The sequence below is a fragment of the Mandrillus leucophaeus genome, unplaced genomic scaffold, assembly GCF_000951045.1.
Source record: "Mandrillus leucophaeus isolate KB7577 unplaced genomic scaffold, Mleu.le_1.0 Scaffold240, whole genome shotgun sequence".
Taxonomy (NCBI): Eukaryota; Metazoa; Chordata; class Mammalia; order Primates; family Cercopithecidae; genus Mandrillus; species Mandrillus leucophaeus.
The window spans coordinates 1,318,316-1,334,577 of NW_012102477.1; the positions used below are offsets into that span (position 1 = coordinate 1,318,316).

General features: G+C 52.4%; 4 non-coding genes across 4 annotated transcripts; 1 reads left to right on the top strand and 3 right to left on the bottom strand.

Annotated features, from left to right (window-relative positions):
- Positions 1-1,019: 1,019 nt before the first annotated feature.
- Positions 1,020-1,091, bottom strand: TRNAP-CGG. The gene has a single exon. It is a non-coding gene; the product is annotated as a tRNA-Pro (tRNA).
- A 6,961-nt stretch (positions 1,092-8,052) lies between these two features.
- Positions 8,053-8,125, bottom strand: TRNAK-CUU. The gene has a single exon. It is a non-coding gene; the product is annotated as a tRNA-Lys (tRNA).
- A 5,595-nt stretch (positions 8,126-13,720) lies between these two features.
- Positions 13,721-13,792, bottom strand: TRNAP-UGG. Its single transcript has one exon. It is a non-coding gene; the product is annotated as a tRNA-Pro (tRNA).
- Positions 13,793-15,108: 1,316 nt separating this feature from the next.
- TRNAK-CUU lies at positions 15,109-15,181 on the top strand. Its single transcript has one exon. It is a non-coding gene; the product is annotated as a tRNA-Lys (tRNA).
- The last annotated feature ends 1,081 nt before the right edge of the window (positions 15,182-16,262 follow it).

The following is a 16,262-nucleotide window of genomic DNA, read 5'->3' on the forward strand; positions in this document are numbered from 1 at the left end:
TGATCTGGTTGACCCGGAGTCATGGGACATAAAGAAAAAAAAAAAAAAAAAAAATTAGCCAGGCTTGGTGGCGCCCACCTATACTCCCAGTTACTTAGGAAGCTCAGGAAGGAGAATCGCTTGAACTGTGGAGGCACAGGTTGCAGTGAGCCGAGATGATGCCACTGCACTCCAGCCTGGACGACAGAGCGAGACCTTGTCTCAAAGAAAATTATAATTATATAATAAAATTATATTATGATATAATCATATTACTAATAGAATTATATGATACATATATACTACATATAATATAAACATATATAAAATATGTATGTTTAGGTATAACATACACATGTTTTTCATATGTGTGCATTTTATTCAATACCGTAGACGTGAAATCTAATTTCCATGTGTAATGAGAGAATGAGATATCTTATTTTTTTGGTACCAAGTCTTCAAAATCCCGATGCGTATTCCGTACTTACAGTAGCACATCTCTAGTGGATCAGCCCTATTTCAAGTGTTTAAGAGCCATGTGTGGCTCCTGGCTACCTTCCTGGCCAGGGCAGCAGGGGGCCATGGGGTCGGGCAGCTTTGACCTGCTCTCAAGGAGCTTCATCTGCGGATCCGCCTTGGCCCGCAGAGATGTGGGTTTCTAGGGCGAAGGGGGAAGGTCGAGGAAAGAGTAGCTCTCCAGGGCCCACCTGGACCGCGCACCCCACTCTGATCACTCACAACCCAACTACCGGCCTCCTCCATACCGGGAGCCCATGTGGAGCTGAGCGACCGGGGCTGCGGAGGATACAGCTTCTCTGGTCTGGGGCTGGGAAGGAGGAGAAGGGCGCGGGGCTCCAGCGAGATCGAGGCAAGTGCCAACCAGGCCAGCCTCAGGAGCATCCTGGTCCCTTGCAGCTGAGGCACAGACCTGGACGGACCTGAAGCGGAGCAAGGTGACTGGTGGATGAGGCTTCAGGCTCGGTTCCCGATTTTCAAGTTCTGTATTCTCTAAAATGACGGGGGAAAAATAACCACTTTTGGGGCTCGTCCGGGATTTGAACCCGGGACCTCTCGCACCCGAAGCGAGAATCATACCCCTAGACCAACGAGCCTCCCAGGTGTGGACTTCCGCTGACATTTCAGACACCTGCCTCCAATCTGGCGCGAGTCGGCTGATTCCGAAGTGAATAGAACTCATCCCTGTACCCAAGTGATTGGCAGAATTCTGGGGTCGCTGCGGGGAGACCCTGGTGAACCAGCCCGGTGGAGACAGAGCCCATCCGCACTGGGCTCGGTAGGGGATGCTCAGGGTCAGACCTGCAACCTGGGGCTCCCCGCTGTATTTTCCCCTGCCCCGGGGTTAACGGGTCTGCGCTCAAATCTGGGGCTGCTGACTCATACCCAAGACCTTGCCCTAGGAGGATGGCTGAGCGGCCAGCCCACCTTGCATCCGACTGCAGCCGGTGGCTGGCTCCATCCCAGAGGCGCCCCCATAGCCTCCCCTGGGTGCAGCCCAGAGCCTCTGCTCTGACTCAGAAGCTAGCTCTGTCCTGTCTCTGCCTCTGTCAGCAAGAATTGAGGAAGTTCCGGGAGGTCACTGGGAATGAGCAGCGATGGCAAAGGGCATGACAGTGACACACACTCTCTCCACCTCTGTTTCTCTCTCACTCTCTTTAGGCGCTGGTGGCTTTGAGATTATGATTAGGGTAAGAGTGCGCCTCAGGTTCAAATCCTGATGGGCCAACACTGTAACACCTTCTGGATCCTTCATTAAGGACGTCAGCAGTTTGGAAAGCCGGGGGACACGGCCTGGGTGTGGAGAGGATCCAGCGAGCTCCGCGTGTGGTGGGCGAGAGGGTCCTGCCCATCGCCACAGGGCGCCCGCCCTATTTTGCCCTAGATCAACCCCACCCCAGAGCTGAGCGCTGTCCCACTCCGGGGACTCCCTCCTCCCCTCTGTTTGGGCTTCTCGCTGCCGCAATCCTGGGTTCCCGGCCACACTCCCAGCGCTGGCATCGACGTTTATGGAGAGCGGAAAATACAAAGTTTTGGGTTCCAGAAAGATAAAGAGGAGGGTGTGGGAGTTGGGGAGCAAAGATGGTGCTTCCTGCCACCGAGGTCTTTTGGCCTAGAGGTATGAGTCTCGCTTTGAGTGCGAGAGGCCCCGGGTCGGAATCCCAGAGGAGCCCAGGCCGCCGTGATCAGCTGTTGTTTGTTAGCCTGGGAAATTCAGCGCGCAAGAACAACAATGGAGCGAATGAAAGAATCTTTCGCAGGAAAAGCAGGGCCTGCCTCCCTCTCCTACGTTCTTCGGTTTCTCAAACTGCAGGTGCTACCCCAGCAGGCGGGGCCTTGGGCCCCGGGCCCGGGTTTAGGAACCCGGGGATCAGCTACACCGCGACCTCCTGGATCCAGGACTGAGTATCCTGGACAGCGCGCATCTGGCCCTTTTTCTTCTTTTAGGGAAGGACTGCGGGTAGAAGGACTTGACTGCGGGTGGGAGTGAATGAAGACGGTGTCCGCGGGCCCGGGTGGCCGCAGCGAACTCATTCTCCGCGTCCCTCACTTGTTGACCCAGAGAAGTAAGCGAACGCAATGGACGCCTCCCCCGGCAGGAGCCTCTGTACTGCGCGGGGGCAGGCGGGCGGCCCAGCCCCAGGGGATGGAGCCCGGGCACCCGGTCACCCTGCCTCCCAGATTCGCGGGCGCAGTGGGCACAGAGGCCCAACTTCCTTCCCTCTTCGACCCCCTTCCCTCCCTGCGATCTGAACTGAACCTAGGACAGTTCTGAAGTTAACACCCCTCTTCCAAAGTAAAAGACCCAGACCATATTTTAATTTTTTAAAAAAGAACAAGTCGACCGGGGGCAGTGGTTCACACCTGTAATCCCAGAACTTTGGGAGGCCGAGGCGGGCGGATCACGAGGTCAGGAGTTCTAGACCAGCCTGCCCAACACAGTGAAACCCCATCTCTACTAAAAATACAAAAAATTAGCCAAGCGTGCTGGCGCATGCCTGTAGTCTCAGCTACTTGGGAGGCTGAAGCAGGGGAATCGCTTGAATCCAGAGGCGGAGGTTGCAGTGAGCTGAGATGGGGCGACTACACTCCAACTTAGGGACAGAGCGAGACTCCGTCTCAAAAAGAAACAAAAAAGAACAAGTCAAGCGGGGTGGCTCATGCCTGTAGTCCCAGCACCTTGAGAGGCCTAGGCGGGCAGATCACTTGAGGTCAGGAATGAGACCAATCTAACCAACACGGTAAAACTCTGTCTCCACTAAAAATATGAAAATTGTCTGGGCTTGGTGGCACGCACCTGCAATCCCAGATATTCGGTAGGCTGAGGCAGGAAAATGATTTGAACCCGGGAGGCGAAGGTTGCAGTGAGCCCAGATCGCCTCACTGCACTCCAAGCTGGGCGACAAGAGCAGGACTCAGTCTCAAATAAAATAAAATAAAATAAAATAAAATAAAATAAAATAAAATAAAACAGAACAAGTCAGGTCTAGATTTATCTACATGGACTCAAATTTTTTATTCTCAAAGATCATAGGCATCATGTGTTAAAGCATACACGTAATTTTTTGGTGGGCACAATGGTGGGCAGAAAGTAAAGAGCACACAGTTCAAAGTGAAGATTGAAAATAACCAAGAATAATATGTTTTAAAAAACAGCCAGTGTTCATTTTCTGGCGTTGATGTTGAACCATAGTCATGGAAGTCTTAGGGAAAACTGGGTGAATGCTACACAAGAGTTTTCTGTACTTTTTTTTTCTTTTTGGCAACTTACTGTGAATCTATAATTATTTTAAAATAAAGAGTAAAATAGGCTGGCCCAATGATGCACATCTAGCATTTTGGGAGGCCGAGGAGGGAGCATCACTTGAGCCCAGGAGCTCAAGACCATCCCAGGCAACATAGAAAGACCCGGTAACTAAATTTAAATAAATCAATCAGGCCGGCTATGGTGGCTCACACCTGTAATCCCAGCACTTTGGAAGGCCGAGGTGAGTGGATCTCTAGAGGTCAGGACTTCAAGACCAGCCTGGCCAGCATGGTGAAACCCTGTCTCTACTAAAAATACAAAAAAATAGTCTGGCGTGGTGGTACATGCCTATAATCCCAGCTATGCAGGAGGCTGAGGCAAGAGAATCACTTGAATCTGGGAGATGGAGGTTGCAATGAGCTGAGTTCGTGTCATTGCACTCCAGCCTAGGTGACAGAATGAGACTTCATCTAAATAAATAAATAAAATTAGCTGGGTGTGGTGGCACACGTCTGTTGTTCCAGCTACTTGGAAATCTGAGGTAGGAGAATTCCCGAGTCCAGGAGGCTGAGACTGCAGTGAACTAGATCACACCACTACACTCCAGCCTGGGCAAAAAATAAAATGAACAGACTTACAAAAATTACAGGATGTCATAACAGTGTTGTCAGATATAGATGAGTTCTTGACATGGGAACAATGAGTCTAGGAGTGACATTAAAGGTCACACAGGAGAGAAAATAAGGGGCTAGTCAAGAAAGAGGAGGAAAAACGGCATTCCAGTCCAGAAACTGGTAGCTGATGGGAGTTGAAGCAAAGAAGGAAAATAATGGGCCGGCACAATGTCTCATGAGAGGACCCCTTGAGCTCAGGAGTTTGAGACCAGCCTAGCCAACATAGTGAGGCCCCATCTCGGCAGAAAACACAAAAAAATTAGCTGGTGCATGAGGTGGGAGTATTGCTTGAGCTGAGAAGGTTGAGGCTGCAATCAGCTGTGTTCTCACCACTGTGCTGCAGCCTGGGTAACAAAGTAAGATTCTGTCTGGTCACGGTGGCTCATGCCTCTAATCCCAGCATTTTGGGAGGCCAAGGTTCACCTGAGGTCAGGAGTTCGAGACCAGCCTGGCCAACATGGTGAAACCCCAACTCCACTAAAAATACAAAAATTAGCTGGATGTGGTGGTGGGCACCTGTAACCCCAGCTACTCCAGAGGCTGAGGCAGAGAGAATTGCTTGAACCCGTGAGGTGGAGGTTGCAGTGAGCTGAGATTGTACCACTGCACTCCAGCCTGGATGACAGAGCAAGATTCTGCCTGTAAAACAAACAAACGGTTAATACAGGTGTGAATTGCATGAAGCGCCCCTCCAAACATTAAGATTGCCACATGACTTCTTTTTTTATTCTGTTAATATGATGAATTATTTTGATAATTTTCTTGAATTTAAGGCCAACCTTGTATTCTTGGAATATACCTAGTTCAGCCTTTATTTGATAGCTCCAGTCTTTGTTTCTTTTTGCTTTTTTTTTTTTTTTTTTTTGAGACAGAGTCTGTCGCCCAGGCTGGAGTGTAGTGGCGTGATCTCGGCTCACTGCAAGCTCCGCCTCCCGGGTTCACGCCATTCTCCTGCCTCAACCTCCCCAGCAGCTGGGACTACAGGTGCACACCACCACACCCGGCTAATTTTTTGTATTTTCGGTAGAGGTGGAGTTTCACCGTATTAGCCAGGATGGTCTCGATCTCCTGATCTTATGATCTGCCCGCCTCTGCCTCCCAAAGTGCTGGGATTACAGGCATGAACTACCGCGCCTAGCCTGATAGTTCCAATCTTCCTAAAAAGACACAAAGACAATCACAGGACAGCCCTATCTCCTCCCTGAAAAATGCCCAAGATGGATAGTTTCAGACAGAGGGCACCAGTCCCCAACCCACCCCTGGCTCTGCAACCCTCACAGGCCAAGGATACAAGTGACCCCTAGCCCCATTCCCCATGCATCGCTGTGACACAGGGTCATGGTTATAAGGCCCCATAAGCCAACATCCTCCAGCTGGGATTCGAACTCTGATCAGAGGCTGAGGCGATGGCGCCATATTATTAGGACCTGGGCTGTTGAGATGCCTGTAGCGTTTTGTCCTAGCCTCTGATCTGCCTTCCTCGGGGCCCCCAGACAGCCTCTATCTCAGCACCCCCACTGGCAAATGTGTCCAAAATGACTCTAAAGCCCAGACATTAAGGTTTGACTCCCATTCCAAAGACACACTTTGGCTGGTTACAACCATAATGCAAACCTACACCCAAAGTCCAAGGAAGGTGCCAGGCTGAAGAAAAAGACCAACAAATCATCTTTCTTAGGAAAAAAACATTTAATAGGGACTTATGAACAGAATCCGGGTCTGGGTCTCTGGTGGCAGGGGGACAAGATAGTGGGTCTCCATGCCTTACCGCCCAGACCCAGGGTCTACATACCACAAGGAAAGGGTGTATGTACTTCAGAAGGAATGTATAAGGCACTTGCTTAAGGGCAAGATTTAAATGCAATAGCAGCAAGGTTGTTTTGACCTAAGGGCAGAATTTATAGTTAGTCTTACACAAGAAACAACAGATGAACTGGAACTCTTGGAGGCTGTCCCAGAAGTCGGATTAATCAGAAATCTTTACGACAGATTAGCATCCTACATGGGACTGCCTTAGCCTCCAAAAAATCTGTTAGGCACGTTTTGGAGGGGCTGGGTGGCTGCACTCCTGGTCTCCTAATAACAAGGGCCACCGTCCAAACAGTGAGAGAGATAAGTAATGGCTGGGTCATACTGGTTTCTGGGGTTCTGGCCTCTCTCACAAGAGCCTGAGTTAGCCAGGGGACTGTAGAGCATATGGGAGGTGGTCTCTCCATGTTGACCTGTGGGCGGCAAGCCACCAAGGTGCCAAGGCAAGAGACCGAGGGCACGAGCTGTTCCAGTATAATAAAATATATAAAATAACAAGTTATACTAGATATAGATCATAGATATGATTATATATAAGTATCATTAATCATTAGTTTGTAATAATTACTCTTTATTCCAATATTATAATAATCCTCGCTCTACAATCATAACCTAGGAAAACCCAGGCCATAGACAGATAGGAGCTGAGGGGACATAGTGGGAAGTGACCAGAAGACAAGAGTGTGAGCCTTCTGTTATGCCCGGGCAGGGCTACCAGAGGGCTCCTTGGTCTATTGGTAACGCCAGCGTCTGGGAAGATGCCCGTTGCCAAGTGGACCGTGGTCTAGTGGTAGCGTCAGTGCCAAGGAAAAGCACCCGCTACTTAGCAGGCCGGGAAAGGGAGTCTCCCTTTCCCTGGGGGAGTTTAGAGAAGACTGTACTCCACCATCTCTTGTGGAGGGCCTGAGTGACGCCCGCAGTTATCCAGAGGCCTAACCGTCTCCCTGTGATGCTGTGCTTCAGCGGTCACGCTCTTGATCCGCTTCATGTTCCATCCTGTACACCTGGCTCTGCCTTCTAGATAGCAGTAGCAGAATTAGCGAAAATATTAAAAGTCTCTAAAATGCAGAAATAATGGCGTAAGCTGTCTCTCCTCTCTCTCTCTCCACCTCGGCTGCCAAACAGGGAAGGGCCCCCCGTCCAGTGGACACATGACCCACGTGACCTTACCTATCATTTGAGATAGCTCACACTCCTTACCCTGCCCTCTTGTCATGTATCCAATAAATAACAGCGCAGCCTGGCATTCGGGGCCGCTACCAGTCTCCGCGTCTTGGTGGTAGTGGTACCCCGGACCCAACTGTCTTTTGTTTTATCTATCTTGTGTCTTTATTTCTATGGTCTCTCATCTCTGCACACGGGGAGAAAAACCCACAGATCCTGTAGGGCTGGCCCCTACAGTGACCCACAGTCTCAGCTGAACTGGGTGGGTGGACACTTCTCCCTTGGCTGAACTTCAAAGCAGTACATCCACCCCCAGCCCTGGGACTGAGTCTCCTGGGGGAGGGGAAGAAACTTTGGGTCTTATGCTAAAGGAAAGGTATCCAGGTTCTCTATCCCAGTCTAGGGGTGAGCAGACAGACCTTCCTGGGGTGCAAAATCTCCTGTTTTTTTCCTTAGAAACCCTGGTTCTGGGACACCCACCGTGAGAGAAGACACAGCAGTTGTCAGCTTGATGAATTTGGGAGGAGGTCTTCAAAGCTCTCATGCTGTCACAGATCGAGTTGGGACTCAATGAAAGTTTACCTTCCAGTTAGGGGCCAAGCATCGGAACCTGTGTCACTTGTGATGATGCTGAATTCTGTGAATCAAGAATGGTAAAAGCTGCGCCCAACGTGGGGCTCGAACCCACGACCCTGAGATTAAGAGTCTCATGCTCTACCAACTGAGCTAGCCGGGCTGATATCATGGTGCTTGCTTCCCACCCTAATGTTCAGAATCCTCAAAGCAGGTGCTGCCAAAAAAAAAGGGCTGTGGTAACTCTAGTCCTGAGGAGGTGGTGCAGGCATGGCTACCCGTGGAGCCGGGCCTCTGGCATTCAGACAGCTGGGTGCACAGTCCTTGCCAGATTCTCCGGACATCTGGGAGCCCCTATCCTCCCTTTCTCAACGAGTTGTGGGCGGACTGTGAATCCCTTAACCTCAAACCAGAGCCTCCAGTCAGCTGGAATTTGTAGTCAGGGACCATTAGCCATGGCTCCAGGCCGGGACCGCTCAGGGTGGTCCTGAGTGGGAGGTGGGGAGGAAAGGAACAACCTTTCTCTGGGGCCCAAGTGCGGATCCAAAGGGGTTTAGGTCCAAGCTTCGCTGCCAATATAAATCCCAATTCCTACTTAATATCGAGCCTGGCCTCTGTATAGCTCCAAACCGTTTCAAATGACCCAAAGAGCCCAACTCTTCCCACTCCCCTGCAGATCTGTGTGCACGGTGGAGGCAAGCGGCTCATGACAGGGGTTTCTCCATGCTGGTCAGGCTGGTCTGGAACTGACAACCTCAGGTGATCCGCCCGCCTCGGCCTCCCAAAGTGCTGGGATTACAGGCGATCCCGGCTGCCGGCCTGCGCGGCTTCTGAGTTAATGATCAGTGCGGAGTCAGCCGGGAAGGGGAGGCCAGGAAGGAGGGGCTGAAGGGAAAGAGTAGAGCAGCAGGGTAGGGCCTGTCCTGAGTGTGCGCCTCACGAAATGGACCCCCTCGACTTGGGACCCAGTTCTTTCTCATCTCCCCTTCCCTTCCTTAGATCGGAACAGGAACTGCAGGGCGGCCTCTGTCAAGCGCGTCCGTGAGAAGAGACCACCAAACAGGCTTTGTGTGAGCAATAAAGCTTTTTAATCACCTGGGTGCAGGCGGACTGAGTTCCAAAAAGGAGTCAGCAAAGGGAGATGGGGAAGGGGTTGCTTTATAGGAGTTGGGTAGGTAATGGAAAATTACGGTAAAAGGTGGTTATCTATTGTTAGCAGAGGAGGGGGTCACAAGGTACATGGTAGGGAGGTCATAAGATTTATTTTCCAAAAGAAGAATGTCACAAAGTCGACTGATCAGCTAAGGTAGGGCAGGGACAAGTCACAATGGTAGAATGTTGTAATGTTGGTTAATCGCTTAAGGCAGGAACTGCTGTTTTACTTCTTTGTGGGTTTTTTTGTTTTTTTTTTGTTTTTTTTTTTTGGCTTCTTCAGACTTCTTGGCTCCTGCAGGCCATCTGGACGTATTTGTGCAGGTCACAGGGGTTGTAATGGCTCAGCTTCGGCCCAGAGGCCTGACACCTTGACCTGTGATCCAGGGCCCAGCAGCAGCCTCTGGCGGCCTGGCAGTCATCGGAAATCGGCCCAACTTCCTCTTTGTCCACATGGGGAGCAGTCTCAGTCGCCCCTCCTGCTCCCAGCCAGGGAGTATCATCGCAGACGTGGTCATTCTAAAACCCTGGAAAATCCTAACTTGAAAATGTCAGTCAGGCCAGCCACGCAGGCGCCGGGGCTCACGCCTGTAATCCCAGCACTTTGGGAGGCCGAGGCGGGTGGATCACCTGAGGTGAGGAGTTGGAGACCAGCCTGGCCAACATGATGAAACTCCATCTCTCCTAAAAATACAAAAAATTAGCCAGGCATTGTGGCGCCCACCTGTCATCCCAGCTACTCAGGAGGCTGAGGCAGGAGAATCGCCTGAACCCCAGAAGCGGAGGTTGTAGTGCACCGAGATGGCGCCACTGCACTCCAGCCTGAGCAACTCGTCTCAAACAAACAAACAAACAAACAAACAAATAACGTCAATCAACGGACAACAGACACCAACACTAGTGTTGGACCATCTGACAGGATGACAAAGATGGTGAAGTGGCCACCGTAAACATGCTTCAAGGAGCAACCCCTCTTTCATGCAAATGAAAAAATATGAAGTCTCAGCAAAGGAGTAGAAAATATAAAGAATAGGCCGCGTGCAGTGGCTCACACCTGTAATCCCAGCACTTTGGGAGGACGAGGCAGGTGAATCACGAGATCAGGAGTTCAAGACCAGCCTGGCCAAGATGGTGAAATCCCGTCTCTACTAAAAATACAAAAATACAAAGAAAAAAAAAAAAAAAGATTACCTGGGCATGGGGGCAGGCGCCTGTAATTCCACCTACTCAGGAAGCTGAGGTAGAAAATTGCTTGAACCCGGGAGGCAGAGGTTGCAGTGAGCCGAGATTGCGCCACTGTGCTCCAGCCTGGGCGACAGAGTGAGACTCCGTCTCAGAAAAAGCAAAAACAAACAAACAACAACAATAAAAAACACAAACAAACAAACAAAAAATCATCTTAAGAGCAGTTTTAGGTTCTCAGCAAAATTGGGTGGGAAGTGCAGAATTGCAAATTCTCCTCTGTGCCCACAGGCGCACAGCCTCTCCCATTCCCATGTACGTTTGTTTTTTGTTTGTGTGTTTGTTTGTTTGTTTTTGAGACAGAGTCTTGCCCTGTCGCCCAGGGGCATGATCTCGGCTCCCTGCAATCTCCACCTCTCGGGTTCAAGCGATTCTCCTGCTTCAGCCTCCCGAGCAGCTGGGATTACAGGCGCCAGCCACCGCGCCCGGCTAATTTTTGTATTTTTAGTAGTGATGGGGTTTCACCATCCGGCCAAGCTGGTCTTGAACTCCTGAGCTCAAGTGATCCAGCCGCCTCGGCCTCCCAAAGTGCTAGGATTACAGGTGTGAGCCTTCGCGCCTCCCCGTTTGTTTGTCTTTTGAGACAGGCTCAAGCGATCCTCCTGCCTCAGACACAGGAGTAGTTGGGATCACAGGCACGCACCACCACGCCCTGCTAACTTTTAAAATTGTTTTGTAGAGGTGGGGTTTCACTATGTAGTCCAGGCTGGTCTTGAACTCCATGGGCTGAAGCTATTCTTCCACTTCGGCCTCCCAAAGGCCTGGGATTACAGGCGTGAGCCACCGCGCCCGGCCGCCGCGATTTCCAACCACATTTCCCCCCTGCGCACCACAGGGGCTGAGGGAGGTGGGCATGGGATCCCGGAGGTCCTGACCATCATGGTGCCAGTAGGGGAACCCCAGGGGTGGCCACCTCTGCGCCCGCTCTCCCGAGGACCTGAAGTGCCTGATCATTTTGGTTATTTCACAACCACGCCCCTGCCACCTGTGCAGCCCCGCCTTGTACGCCGCTAGCCAGCCAAAGCTCTCTGTACACTGGATCCCGGCCCCGCTTCATTTCTCTCTGAGCAAGGCGACTTTAGAATCAGTCCTATCGGGGATTTGAACCCAGCTACCAGACAAAGCCACCCACAGTTTTCCTTAGTTTAGTCAACGAAGTGAGCCACTGCTATTAGTCTTGCCTCTGCAGGAGAGCACGTCCGCAGTCGTAAAAAGCTCAACTTCGGCGGGACACTCTCCCTCGCGGGAGTAGGTTTTGTCTGGGAGTTCCAGGAGGCAAGCCTCACTCATCGTCCTCACTCATGGAACCACCACTCCGGTCACTCGGGGGAGTCCCTCAGGACAGATCCGCCCTGAATGCCCCAGAAAAAATTCTCTGGTTAAACAGCCTGTGTCCCACGACGCATGTGCCCCAAGGACAATGCCACAGACACAAACACTGATTTTTTATTTTTTATTTTTATTTTTTTTTTTTTGAGACTTTAGTCTCACTCAGTCGCCCAGGCTGGAGTACAGTGGCGCGATTTCTGGTCACTGCAAGCTCCGCCTACTGGGTTCACGCCATTCTCCTGCCTCAGCCTCGCCAGTAGCTGGGTCTACAGGTGCCTACCACCACGCCTGGCTAAGTTTTTGTATTTTTAGTAGAGACGGGGTTTCACCGTGTTAGCCAAGATGGTCTCGATCTCCTGACCTCGTGATCCGCCCGCCTCGGCCTCCCAAGGTGGTGGGTTCTTAAAGTGTGGGCTCTTCCGGGATTTGAACCCAGAACCTCTTGGGTCTCCGGGGCTTGTCCCTGTGGTCCCTAAGCGAGAACCATACCCCGGACCAACTACTCATGCGGAAGAGGGCCTTTGTCGCCCTTCATGAGCCCAACGCGGCTCCGCCTTCGCTGTTCTGGATCAGTCCTAGTTTCCTCGGTCACAAACTGTCCCCCTTTCCCGATGCTTGTCCCGGACGGGATTCTAGTTCCTATGGGAAGGAGGGGCACGGGGAGCTTCAACATTGCCACATCCTGCGACTCCAAATAGGAAACGCAGCTCGCGTTTTGGGGCTTCTCGCTCTCCCCGCCACCTCTGGAGAACTGACACCATCAGCTAGGGGAAGTCCCCCAGGTCCTCCTCCGTCCTCAGACAAAGAGCTAGGAGCCGGACTTGGACTCCCCAGAGGCGTCGCAGGCTCCCGGAACCGCACCTCTTCCCCGCCATGTGCCGGAGGGACGCGCCGCTGCGACCTCAGGACCTGGAAGGAAAAGGAGGCAGCTGAGCATGGTGGTTCTGGCCTGCAATTGCAGCACTTTGTGATGGGAGGCTGACGCAGGAAGATTGCTTGAGTGTAAGCTGGAGACCAGCCTCCAGAACACAGCGAGACCTCGGTTTTATATATATACACACACACACACACACATATACACACGTATATACACGTATATATACACACATATATATGTGTGTGTGCATATATATACACTTATACATACACACACACACACACACACACACACACACACACAATTAGCCTGGCGTGGTGGTGAGCACCTGTAGTCCCAGCTACTCCAGAGGTGGAAGTGGGAGGATCCCTTGAGTTTGGGAGGTTGAGATTGCAGTGAGCTGAGATGGCACCACTGCACTCCAGCACTCCAGCCTGGGCAACAGAAGGAGACACTGTCAAAAAAAAAGAAGAAGAAGAAAGAAAATAAAAGAGAAGAGAAGAAAAGAAAAGAGAAAGAAAGAAAGAGAGAGAGAGAAAGAGAGAGAGAGAGAAAGAAAGAAAGAAAAAGAAAGAGAGAAAGAAGGAAGGAAGGAAGGAAGGAAGGAAGGAAGGAAGGAAGGAGAAAGAAAGAAGAAGGAAGGAAGGAAGGAAGAAAGAAAGAAAGAAAAAGAAAGAAAGAAAGAAAGAAAGAAAGAAAGAAAGAAAGAAAGAAAGAAAAAGAAAGAGAGAGAGAAAGGAAGAAAGAAAGAAAAGAAAGGAAGTTCGAAACACTGGGCTTGTCCGGAATTTAAACTTAGAACCGTCCCACTCAAACGAAAACTACACGCCCAGAACAAGTTCCATGGTCACCCGGGACCTAGGGCCACGTCTGCAGAGGCAGACGCGGCGGGGGAGGCGTTTGCCCTCTTTTAGGGTCCCGTATCTGGGGTCTACTGCCCCAGCGCCAGGCCTCAGGCGCCCTCAGAATTCCCAGGTGGAAGGCTCCGTTCAGGAGGCGCAGGCAAGTCCCGCCTGCAGCTGGGCAAGGCGAAGGGCTGCAAGCCAGGCGGAAGCGGGAAGTCGAATCGGCCCCGGCGCCTGCGGCTGCCACGGAGAGACCAAGTTCCCTGCGGCCGGGACTCCGTGAGAAAATGACGGTGTTCGGGAAAATAGAAGAGGGCTCGTCCGGGATTTGAACCCGGGACCTCTCGCACCCAAAGCGAGAATCATACCCCTAGACCAACGAGCCAGCTCAATAACAGTTTTCTGACGTCTGTCCTTGGTCTACACCCGCGGTTCCACTCTCCTCCTCCAAGCACCTCCCAGTCCCCGCCTTCACTCTATCCCCACCCTGCCCCTCCAGGGTCCCGGCTACACCCCAACCTCAAGGCCGTCGGGGACGGTTGCGCAGGGGGAGGTTTCGGTTTCGATCCCAGGACGCTGGTAGAAGGTGCAGTGCCGCGGGAACCAGCCCCAGGAGGAGCTCCTGCACGACCCCCGCCCTCAGGCGCACAGAGGCGGACCCCGCACCCTGGGCACTGCGGCGCCGCCTCCCTCGAGGGCCACCCGGCTCCCAGCGGCTCCAGGCGGCCCCAGCACCGAGAGGAGGGCCAGTGACCAGGGGATGCAGCCCGCGGGGAGGTGGTCTGTCTGGCCCGCGTGAGGCAGGGGTCTCGCGTGCTGAGCCCCAGCCCAGAAATTTCAACCAATGTGAAACCGGAGTGCAGAACCCTGAGGAGGAGACCACGCCGCCTCCCAGCAGGCCAGCCCCGGCATCCTAGGAAGGGATCCCGTCTCCGGCACAGACCCCTGGCTTCTGTTCTCAGCCGAGCCCCTTCTTGGCCTGAGCTCTGCCCAAGCGACCCTCGCAGCCCTGGGACCTCCCATACAGGGACCGCAGCTGGGATCAGAGTTCATTTCTTCCCAAACGGGCGGCTCTACGAACGCTCCAAACTTTTCTTGCCTTTTCCACTGGCAAGGGACCCAGCATTCTGCTGCGAGCCTGAGGGGGAGAAAGGGTCTCCCGGGCTTGTCCCTGTGGTGAGGCCACTCTGCCCGCCCTAAACAGGGGCGAGGGTTTGAAAATGAAGGGACCTCCGTGATTTGACCCCGGAACCACTCACAACCCTAAGAGAGAGTCACGCCGAGTTTCCGCCCGGCCATCTCCAGAGTCCGTCCCTTCAGCCCTTGTTCCCGACGTTCCCGCTCCCAGGAGCTGCAGGGGCCGCACACACCCACGAGGGACTGCAGACAGGGGACACACACCGCGAGAGACGGCAGACGGGACACACGCCCACGAGGGTCGGCAGAGGGGACACAAGCCCACGAGGGTCGACAGACAGGATACACCCCCACGAGGGTCAGCCGACAGGAGACACACCCACGAGGGACGGCAGACCACACGGGCCTGGCGGCGTCCTCGGTCCGCGTGGAGCTTAGGGCTCTAGTGCTCCCTCAGGATGTAGCATGTCTCGGATCCTGGACTCATCCCCAACAACTTTATATAGAATAGGGACGTTCTGGAGAGCTCCAATGGCAGTGTGGGAAGTAGCTTTTCCTGTAACCGCCCGGCTAGCTCAGTCGGTAGAGCATGAGACTCTTAATCTCAGGGTCGTGGGTTCGAGCCCCACGTTGGGCGAGAGGTTTTGTTGGACCGATGAGTCTTGCAACTTGAAAAAATCAAGTAAGTGTAAAAGATCAGAAGCGACCCCGTATACCTGGGAAGTTCTGGAGAGCTCCAAAAGACGTGTGGGAAGCGGCTTTTCTTGTTACCTCCCTGAGCATGAGACACAATCTCTGGTCGTGGGTTCGAGCCCCACATTGGGTGGGAGGTTTTGTCGGACCGATTAAACTTGAAAGAAAGTCAAGTAAGTAAGAAAAGGTTGGAAGTGACTCCGTATACCTCCCAAATCGGGATTTGTTGGGTAAGCAAACACAAAACGCTCCACCAACCAACTGGCCTCAGGATATATAGGGATCCCTTTAGTTCTGGTTCATAAAAAATGGGCCGAGCGTCGTGGTCCATGCCTGTAATCCCCTCACTTTGACCCCAGGAGTTTGAGACCAGCCTAGGCAACATGGTGAGACCCCAGCCCTTAAAAAAAATACAAATTTTGTCCAGGTTTGGTAGCGCGCCTATAGTCCCAGCTACACCAGAGACTGAGGCAGGAGAATCGCTTGAACCTGGGAGTTAGAGGTTACAGTAAACCGAGATCGCGCCTGTGCACTCCAGCCTGGACAACACAGTAAGACTCTGCCTCAAAATAATAATAATAAAAAGAAATTGGCCAGGCGCAGTGGCTCACACCTGTAATCCCAGCACTTTGGGAGGCCAAGGCGGGCGGATCACGAGGTCAGGAGTTCGAGAGCAGCCTGGCTAACACGGTGAAACCCCGTCTCTACTAAAAAATAGAAAAAATTAACCAGGTGTGGTGATGGGCACCTGTAGTTCCAGCTACTAGGGAGGCTGAGGCAGGAGAATGGCGTGAACCCGGAAGGCGGAGGTTGCAATGAGCCGAGATCGTGGTACTGCACTCCAGCCTGGGTGACAGAGCTAGACTCCATCTCAAAAAAGAAAAAAAGAAAAAAAAAGAAAGAAAAAAGAAATTAGGGCCGGGCGCGATGGCTCAAGCCTGTAATCCCAGCACTTTGGGAGGCCGAGACGGGCGGATCACGAGGTCAGGAGATTGAGACCATCCTGGCTAACACGGTGAAACCCC